A 10982-nucleotide genomic window follows, 5' to 3' on the forward strand; every position below is an offset into this window, starting at 1 on the left:
GTGTGTGTGTGTGTGTGTGTGTGTGTGTGTGTGTGTGTGTGTGTGTTAGTCATGGTATCCTCAAGTGTTTTCATGTGTACATATATTTGTACTATCTGGTGTCATGATAAAAATATTTGATTATTTATTCGATTTGATTTATTTCTTATTCAAAGTCACCACTGGGCCATAAGGTTTCTTCAAAGCTTCATTTGGGAGATGGAGGGCATCCAATCAGCAGCTCGTTCTGCTCTTTGAGAGCATGCAGCAAGTCTCCAGCGCGGTAAAAGACTGGATATTAGGAATGGATGACTAGCCACGGGGACAAAGCAAGCTCTGTTGGGCAGTGTGGTGGCAAGAGGGAGGGGAAGCTGAGCGGAAATGGACATGGAGATCAGACCAGAACATAGTGTGACAAGGTAACAAGGTAAACTGATCCCAGCCTGCAATTCCTCTGGAAACTGAATCAATGAGGGTTCTGTGGCAATGGAAATCCTCCAGGATATCGAGTTTAGATGAATCTATAACACAATGGAATCAGCTGTGAATATGTTTTCCTTTGCAGTAAATGTGCGTCATGTAACCTGCAGCTAGCTGTCCATCTGTAAGTTAATGCTTTGACATATGAAGAAAAAGAACTAAAAGTCTGCCCTGCAGTAAGACCAGGTGTTCAACTTTGACTTCTGGTCATTCGGCACGGTCCCCAGAGTTATCGGGTCAGCGCACTGGTTCGCCCTTGCCTTTGTACAGGACATGGAACTTTAGAGCAGCGTGGACATGAAGGACAATTCCTCTCGAATAACCTATGCGAAGGAACGAGCCACTGTCTCAGACACAGCCATTTAGCTGGAAACCCTGCACCACAGTGCTGTATTCATATGGGTCAGTACTCGAGGACATCAATGTTTTTTTCTCTCCAAAATGTTTGAAACACTTCCTTTCACCTGCTTTAACACAGATGCAGTATGAGAACCGGATGTCAGTGCTTAGCAAACTCAACAGTTTGACTTTATTATGTGAACCCCCATCTTCTGTGATTTTGCTGCTTCAGCTTGACTAGCTAAAAGGTTGTGATCAGGGAGAGGTCAATACGCTCTTTTTAACGGTAATGTTTTCTGAGATGCAAGCCTTTTTCATGTGTAAAGGGCCCTAGAGATGAGATTGTGTTGTACTGAGAGTCTAACCTCACGGGAAAAGCTATGTTTACTGTAAGTGGGGAAACGGTTAGGAATGACTCTTGGCTCTGATCGTCCCCTTATATAAACACAATGTGAACAGTAAAAATGCACCTAAACTGTCAGTGCATTAATATTCAGCAGTTAATTACTTTGCCTCTTTTACCTGTAATCATGGCAGCCATCTCGGCTTCAAATCCCTGAGTCTTAAAAAAGCTTTTCTTCTAAATAGGACTTTGATACCATACACCATTATTGCAGCTTAAAGCTTTTGACATGCTCACAATGACAATGCTAACATGCTGATGCTAATCAGGTTCAATGTTTGCCATTCTCACCATTTTAGTTTAGTATCATGCTAGTCTCTCATTGCCAGACCTTCCTCCACAGTGCTGCAGAGGAAGGTCTGGCTAGTCCACACAGCATGGTTTATTGGCATTTCTTTAAACCAATCACAGTTGTCTTGGGCTGGGCTAAGTGCAGAGCAGAGCCACGGTGACTCTGCAAAATAGCCTCTGGGAGAAACTTGTTTTGGTGGGACGTGTACGTTCAAAAGTTGTTGATAGGACAGATAGTCTAGCTAGCTGTCTGGATTTACCCTGCAGAGATCTGAGGGGCAGTTAATCATAGTCCTCATTAATTGACCGGAGTTTAAAATTACAACACAAAGAAAACAGAAGGTAAGGGACATCGAAAAGAGTGACATCCAGCGGATAGTCTGGAACAACGAGAGCAAGCCCGGAAGTGGAACATCGTGGATATAGACTAGTATTATGTTAACATTTGCTAATAAACACAAAGTACAACCAAGGCTGATGGGAATGCCAATGTTAAAAACTAAACACACAAATAATATTTTTTTACAAATCATACTGAATCCTCAAGGAAAAATGAAGTAGCAATGCAATAGTTGTCAAGACATCTCACTAAAAAACACAAATATGATGATGATTAAGAAAAGGTCAGCAAAATAATTAGGATACCATCTGAGGATTACAAATGTCTGTGCCAAATGTCACATATCCAATAGGTGTTGAGGTATTTTAGATTGCCACCACCATCCATACAGCCATGCTGCTACCGTGGCTTAAAACTCAACAGCTACAATCTCCAGTAACAATGTCACAGGTTACTCTGATAATCCATAGACCCTGCTGTCAACAGTTTTCCCTCAAACTACTTTATACTAAAGATAGAGGCCCAATAGGAACTGATGACATTCTTCCAACACCCTTAGACCTCAGGCGTGTTTATACGTGTTTCAAATTAAACAAACGGAGAAGGGAAAGTAACAATTTGATGCTACCAACTCTTACACGTGCAACCTGTGATTAGGGGTCAACAGTGATTTATATGGGGTCAAAAGCAAAACAAGTTGGGAAACACTGGCATACACCATTGATAAATCTCCATAAACTGCTGTGAACGTGTAAATACATAAATACAGAATCCGTTAAAAAATACATACAGTGACTGAATTACACTTTAAAAATCGTAGATATAGAAATGGCAGCTATTCCCCGAAGACCTTTCTCAGCACCAGTATTCATGTAAAGCTGGTGTATCAGAAGGTTAAGAGTGCTTATGAGAAACAAAATGCACCGATGTAGCTTAGTGAAAAATCTTGTAATGCATTGTAAGTGTAATTGTGGGGAAAACATAACTACAAGCTACATTTTGCAGGCTTTTATACAGCTACTAAAATGTGATGATAAAAGGAAAGGCTGTCCCTCTAATGCTCACCAACCTTTCTCCTGTGGCCGCTACTTCACTGAACAGCAACAAAGCTTTCAGAATGTGAAAGCAGCAGGATTCAGAAGAGATTAAATGTTTTTTCACCTCTTGCAGATGTTCAAAATTAAGTAGGGTACTCAAAGGTATCATCAAGACTCTATTAAATGTTGAGTTATTAATACACTTCAGTGTCCAACAAAAAAAGGACAGAATCTTTCAATTGTGTGTACACAAAAGAATAAATGAATGGGCACATAGGTAGCAACAGGCAGGGGGCTGCAGAAAATAGCCCGTCTTTAAAAAGACCACACTTGTAAAAACCTACAGGACAACAAAAGACATACAGGAGTGAATGAAATGAAGCTACCTTGCCAATTACTGTGGCTAACGTGACCATGGTGGGGCTTTTTGTGCTTCACACACGGGCAGTCTTTTCTCCCCTTGTCCCCGGCTATTGAGAGGGATACATTAGCCAGGCGGGGATGGGTGGATGGATGGATGGATGGATGGAGTGGAGAGGAGGAGAGCGGAGCAGAGCGTTCACAGTCATACAGCTCACTTCACGCCTGGTGTTACAGACCTCTCTTATGACTTCACTCACAGTGCTCGCACAGAATGGGACTTTTTTTGTTTTTTTTTTACAATGTCATTTTCTACCTTCTTTAGAAGGGAAAAATCCAGACGTGGAAAATATCTGCTCGCCTTTATCTTGTTTGGATAAATTGCAGCGATGACATTCGTGTGTGATTTAATTTCTCATTGTGCTGACATGAACTCTATGTAGTTAACTCCTTACTCGAGGTAAAATAAATCTAGTCAGAGTTGCCTGTTCTTGCTTCAATCAGCCGCTATTTTCTTCCCCCAAACAATCTGTTTTTCCTTTTTCCTGGATTCATTTTGAAACTTAATATTTCTCCAGAAGCACCAATCCAGTAAGCGTGGTTTTGGTGATTTGCATGCGGAAGTCTGGGTTAAAACCTGCTGAAATTTTATTGAAAAAGAATGTTTTTCCCTGACTATATTTTATCTTGCAGTGAGGATCTACTTCACATTGAAACAGTCATTCAAATGATGTATTGCCCCATTTTAGGCATATTTTTACATGCAAATGCGGGCTGCAACACTGATTTTATGTTTAATTATAAAATGTAAGTACATGCCTCTGGACCAAGGGCGTTACTTTGGTTTTAAAGTGTTGAGATCTCCACACTTTAAAATTGAAATTTTGAGCATCAAACACTTCCTTTCTTTGCACTCTGGTGATTTTTTACGCAACAATTTGGGTTTTTTCTGCATCAATTTATGGTGTAAATGTCTTTATAAAGTTAATTATATAAGGTTCTTGGGTATAGAGGGGTTACACTGGCCAGTTCTCTCCTGTAAAGTATGCCTATGCTCTGGACCACCTCAATAAATGCTCTGCTCTTTATTTTTTATGGCAATCCCAGTCACAGCAGTGTCACAGCTACTGGGTGTAAATGTGCTGCCTGTGACTACTATCAGCGAGGTTAATGCTGCGGATAACGACATCCATCATTCAATTTCATTAGCGCTGTCCTTTGACCTGCTCCACATAATGTTGTCAAATGTGTCAGGCGCCAGATTATTGGGAGTTATTATGATCAATAGATAAATAAGAGCGAGCTGTGTGCGACGCTGCTGGCTGGCACGGCTGCAAAATAAAACTCCATCCAGCATTCTGCAGCCTGTCACAAATCAGAAAAACAAATGGAATAGCCCAAGGCAAGAGCCATCAATAATAATATAATGTGTGGACGCTGATAAATTAGAGCCAGACTTCTCGATGCATTGCCATTCTACGCACAGAAACAGATGAATGCATTGATCTGTATTCACATTAGGTTGCTTAATCTGCATTTGAGTCTTTGGGGCAACACGCAACACGTTTCACTTCACTGACTTCAGAAAAGTTAATAATTTCCAATAATCAAAAGCTGTTTATGAAAGCACCTCTTTTTGTGTGTCATTGATTTGACTCCGTAATGCACCGCAGTCACTGATCACTCAGACAGAATGCACTAAGGAAATGACAAATGTATTTTATATTCAATAACATGGATTTGTCCATGCTTAACCACATGCTGGAGTTTAAACACACATTTTCCACATTCATAATAGTTACTAATAGTAACATTGATCATCCCCTTGTTCTCATTAATTTAGGGCAGGATGATAAGGCCAAACTCTTCTTTCCCGATATAGGACATTTATATATATATATATATAACCTAGCATTACTTTCATATATTCAATATTTATTCATGTTGAATTAACATTTTATTCAGCGCAGATCAATGCATTTTCTTGGGTGCTTTTGTAAAGCATTTTGCCATTTGTATTCAATAAATATTTTATAAAATATTAACTGAAGCAGCATTTGGCACCCAGCGTTAATGTGTGAAAGCCTTTACTGTTGGACATTATTGTTTTGATGCTATGTAGCATGTATCTAGCATGTATGTATCTGCTACATGCTATGTAGCGCAGCGTTTCTTTGTACTGCTATGTCTGTTGTCACTTAAAAAAAGATGCATTCGCATTACAACCCACATTCTTGCTACAGTTCTCAAACAATATTGCAGTCACCCCACATAAGCAAACGCAAATGTCCACGTAAACTATGTAATATTACCCAACAACAAAGGAGACTATTGGCAGAAAACAACTCTGAGCTGCTTCAGTTCAACAGAATTGACACTTAAGAACCATGAGATGCCCACAGCGCACAACTGCTACCACAATGGAGTTGGTGTAAATGTTTCTGCTTACTGAAAGTGCCATGAGATCATGTCAGATTGTGTCTTGACCTAAATGTCACAGGGAAAAACAGACAGGAATATGACTAAAACGAGAATGCACTTTGTTGTTATGATGGAGAAATGTGACGAAAAGAAAAGAAAAAACATCGATCAACAATGAAAAGGAAATTCCCCATATTGATCTGTGATGTGAAAATGAGGGCTGCAGAGTTCAGACCCTTGTGCTTATGTCAGTGTATAACCTGGAGTTGTACAACATATCAGCACACAACTTTGACCATCTCCTCTGGTTCCCCCCCCCCAGAGTAACAGTGTAACACCTAAACTTAATTAACTGATAAATGGTATACTTCAGAGTATTTTGCCAATAACAACTTTTAAAAAGCAGGTTAAAATGGATACAAGGAGTCAGTTAAATCTTGCCTGCAGTCACTCACAGGCACACAAAGAACTTGAGCTTTAAAGATGTGGTGCATCAGTTCTGCTAAGCTAACCGTGAATGCTAATTGCAGGAAGGACAAACTGTAACCCTTGCCCTGTGGCCATGAACCCATATGACAGAACAGAGGGATTCATAGACATGGAGAGCGTACAAAGAGGCTGGCCTGAAAAGCCCTGCGATCGGATTGTGGTTTAAATGGAGATAACAAGTTTTGCAAAGTCCTCCCTGGGATCTGCCCTTGCTGTATAAAGAAAGCCGTCACTCCAAAGTTTACCGCAAATCATCAATACAATGCAACAGGTTCTATGTTTTTAAGTGGAATATGATCTGCAAGCCTGGCCATCATTTCCCACAGAGCCTGACAGGGGGCTCTCTGTAGGATGTGGATCAGTTAAGTACTTTTGGTTTCACCCCTGGAGGACATAACAAGCAAGTCACGGTTCAATATGACACCCTACACATGGGAAAAGTGCCCTTCCTCAGTAGGCAACACCTTCAACACTTAATCAGAACAAAACATAAATTAATCGACATACATATAATGCCTCACTTGTTTGGGGCTGAGGTGTTTCTTTTCTGGGAGAGCAAACGTCATAAACAAGACTTTCCTTTTCTGAGTATTTTCACCTTTAATCTCTGCAGCTCTGGTGCCCCCTGGCCATACATTTTCGAACATGACCCGATGCACTGACTGCCCCCGCCTTCTTTAGACATTTATCAGTTTGACAGGTGGCATGACAGCTGATTTGAATGCTGCACCTTTTTCTTTTTTCACTAAAACATCAACTTCAAGTGAATGTTTCCTGGGATGTCTGTCTTTCTAAGCGTGCCCTAAAGTTGAATTTATAGAAAGAAAAAGATTCCGCCTTGCTACTGTTGCAGCTCTCTGAGACTGTAGAGAAAACAAAAACAAAGTACAGTATGTCTACTTAGATATTTTCTGGTTATTTATGGTCAAAACCTGTAATCTAAATTCAGCATATTAACATACAATCTTTCATTCAATCTAGTTTAATATTCTTACACACCTGATTGTAAAAACTACAATGCCACACATTTCTTTACCCTGTGATTAATCTGCAGCACAAAGCCTAGGAGCCAAAAAGGAACCTTGAACCCAAAATCTGTGACCCTCCTGTCACGCCTAGAGATTTTTGATTTACTACAGCCCAGCTCCCAGGTGAGGGTTCCCTTCCCCAGTCAGCCCCATGCTGCCCGCCAGCCCGGCCTGTAAATAGATGGATTGCGGTGAGTGTGAAACCTAGCAGTGGGTTACATGGCCTTGAGCTTTACCATCTAATTAGGCTCTAATGTAACTTCAGTGCTTTTGAGGAGATGTTGTCTTGCCCACCAAATCTCTTTAAAAGCCTCCTCGGGGCAGGGGGAGCTCTGAGTGAGGTGCTGTGGCAGGCCACGTTCAAGTGAAAAGCTCAGGTTTCCTTCCCCAGCTGGGATGTACTACTGGAAACGGGACGCCAACTATACACTGGACAAGACCAGGATCTTCATTTTGGCCAAGTTTGATGGTTGTGTACAAACGCTGTTCATGTCAAGTGCAACCGCATTGATAAAAGACTGTGATGCTGTTTAAATTATAAGGCCTTCGCTGACTAAAAAAAAAAAAGTTACACTCTTATACTTGATTATAACAGGTTTCCCCTCATGCTAAGCTAACCAACTGCATTCATATGCAGACAGACATGGTATTAATCTTCTCATATAACTCTTGGAAAAAAAAAGCAAATTTAAAAAAAAGAAGTAAACACTGAACTATACACAGAAGGGGTTATAACACTGTTATCCCAAATGAGTTGACTTTACTGGACATTTCCATAGAAACCCATTGACTTTAAGTTTTTACACAAGGTGAAACGCAACAGGTGAAGTTGTATTCACACACAGCGGTAAGTTCATGCAGAAGACAATATAGTTTGCATTAGTAAGCCTAGTCATTCATAAAAAAAATATTTTCTGAAGTTGTCAAAATAAAGCATGTAAAATTAATAATGCAAAGAAACATAACAAATGCAAAGCGTTGTGCTACTTGCCACTACAAAAGAACTATTTTGTTCATCTATATATAGTTTTATCTCTTTGTATCAGTACAACTCCAATAGTAATATTAATACCACGTTCGTTGGAAGTAAAACGTAAATTAAGCGATGGACCACATTTATATCCTCCATTGTGATGTGTCAAATGTTACTTCTCTTCCATGACATGATTCTGCAAGCTTGATTATAGCTCAACCCCCCCCCGAATCCCTGTCATGGTACAACAATAAATGTAGATTAACATGAACACTAAATCAACCATACAAAACTAAAACCCATGTAAAATAAATGCACACCCAAAACATTAACAGAACATTATTAAAATACACTTTAACTAGGACAGCACCCACTCAGTACATATTTTCTTTCCTTCCCTTGAGCTTTTGCACGTCTTCAACGCAGAACAGTTCAAATGACCCTGTCCCTTCTACCCAGAAACTTCGGTTTCTGTGTCCGATAGTTCTCTCTGCTTAACACGATCTGTGCACGTGCACTGCATACTTAAGGTGATTATTACAAACAACTAATAATGAACATGGTTTTTAACAAAACATGAAAGAATATGTAGTGACCACTAAAAAGTTCAATTACAACTAAATCTGGGTTTACAGTGAAAATGCAACATGGGAACCCAAAACATGCCCTCATTAATGGCTTAATATTACATATTTTAAAACCTCCATGCACGTTCCTGTGATTGGCATTCTTCATAAGACAACCTTACTAAAAAAACACTTCCTTACTGAGACCAGATCAGTATCATAAATAGTTGTTTAAGTGCTGCCATCACTGGAAATTTTTTTTTTTCAACACCATCTTCATAGACGCATGTCCCATTGTGGTTGAAAGGCTGTGCAATCAAACAATTACTTTTTCATGTGTAAATGCAGTTATCTACACAATTAACAGTGCTGCTTATTAAAACATACTGAATAACGTGATCTGTACTACTAAGGAAGAAGAAAATACATTATTGCATGGTGTCACTATCTCTTGAAACAGAAGACAAACCATAATACTGAATGCTGTCAACATTCCCTGATGCATCATGTGATTTCCCCATTTCTACATAGCTCATGAAGGATGTTATCATTAGCTGGATATAATATTAGAAACCGGTCCTGAGAGATAAGGTGTCTGGTTGAAGGTCATCGGTGCCCTCTTGAGTGAACATAAGAGCCTTTTGTGGTTGGGTTAAATGCACATGACAGGGTGTTGGAGCACAATCACCCTTTTTAATTGTCATGTAACGGTTTCATGTAGAGCCAAACTGTCTGCAACACTTCAGCGGTTGGAAACCAGAGCCTGGTCACACAACCACAGATGTGGTTAACTGGGCCTTTGCTGGAGGAAGAAGAAGAAAAAAAATAAAATAAAAAACGAGAGAGAGATTTGTGAACACCGGCTCGGAGGAAGATGCAGATAGCTAATGTAACTGCAATTTGTCATGTTTAAGGTCTTAATAAACCATTTAAGGGTTGCAGTAAAAACAGACTTATTTGTAACTCTTTGTGTTAAGGTTGCAAAACAGGGGCAGCCTCTAGCTCACCCAGTAAGCGCATGCGCCCCACGTAGGCTGTCCTTTGCGGTGGCCCTGGTTCGAATCTGACCTGCAGCCCTTTGATACATGTCATCTCGCCCTTTCCTGTCTATCCACTGTCACTATCAAATAAAGGGGGAAAAAGGGTTGCAAAACATACACATTGCTTTAACGCAGTTGACAAATTGGCCGCTAAAGTACTTTTTCTTACAAAACAGCTATTCGATACAGACAAGAAACTCAATTTTCCTATTTAGCGGAAGCCAAAGATGACAGTAAACAAGGTAATTCACTGTAGCCCCAACAACAAACCCCCGGCCATTCTCCTCTTTATGGGCTGTAATTATGTCCCAAAATGAATGCCATTTCATATTAAGCTGCAGTCATAATCTAACGTCAAAGACGGACTCATTATCAACAATCATGGGAATTAGTTACATAATTTACCAATCTGAACTAATCATTTCCAGGATACCGCAGAAGCAGATAGAGCCATTAGAAAAAATTGGAGCTCTTAAATAGAATAATTGACATCTATATCTTCTCTGCTACTTTGGCTGAAGGGCTGCAGAAATTACATTAGTTGCAATTGAAAATTTGAACTGAGGGGGGGAAAAAAGATATCACTTAGACGTTTGCATGGCACTGCTCTGTGTTCACCGTTCTCATTCACATAATGCTGAATACTGCGTTAAAAAGGTCTGTGTCGCATCCAACTCCATCAGCAGTGCAACAGCAGATAAATTCAGCGATAATCATGAAAAAGTTATCGGCCCACTGAAAGATCTCTGCCATTACACTTGTATTTTCTATAAAAAATAAATGAGTTCAAGGTTTATGCATTAACTGTTATTTCTCTGTAAAGATTTCTCAAACAATTCAATCACATAGTAAAGCCATCAAGACGGATAGCACACCGGCCTGATAAACCTGAAATTACAACCCAGTGTGCTCAACTGATAATGCACCACTAAAAAAAGGGAAATCTAGAAATGAACCTCATGATCATTTTTAATTTTAGGGTATGACACCCCCCACCCCTTAGTCTGCCAGATGCAGATGGGTCATTGAGTTTAGTTTTTTCCCCCCATAATAAAGCAGGATCTGGTTTAGGCTGTAGACCTCTGATGTCTATCAACACAGGTCACTCTCTGGGGCCAAGTGGAGCCCTCAGCAAGTCCCGAGGATCATTGCTTTCCCTCACCACGTCAATAGATCAGTCTCTTCTGCCCTGATACATTTCTAGCATTTTGTTTGCAGGCTGTACATGTGACAAAA

The sequence above is a fragment of the Etheostoma spectabile genome, chromosome 21, assembly GCF_008692095.1.
Source record: "Etheostoma spectabile isolate EspeVRDwgs_2016 chromosome 21, UIUC_Espe_1.0, whole genome shotgun sequence".
Taxonomy (NCBI): Eukaryota; Metazoa; Chordata; class Actinopteri; order Perciformes; family Percidae; genus Etheostoma; species Etheostoma spectabile.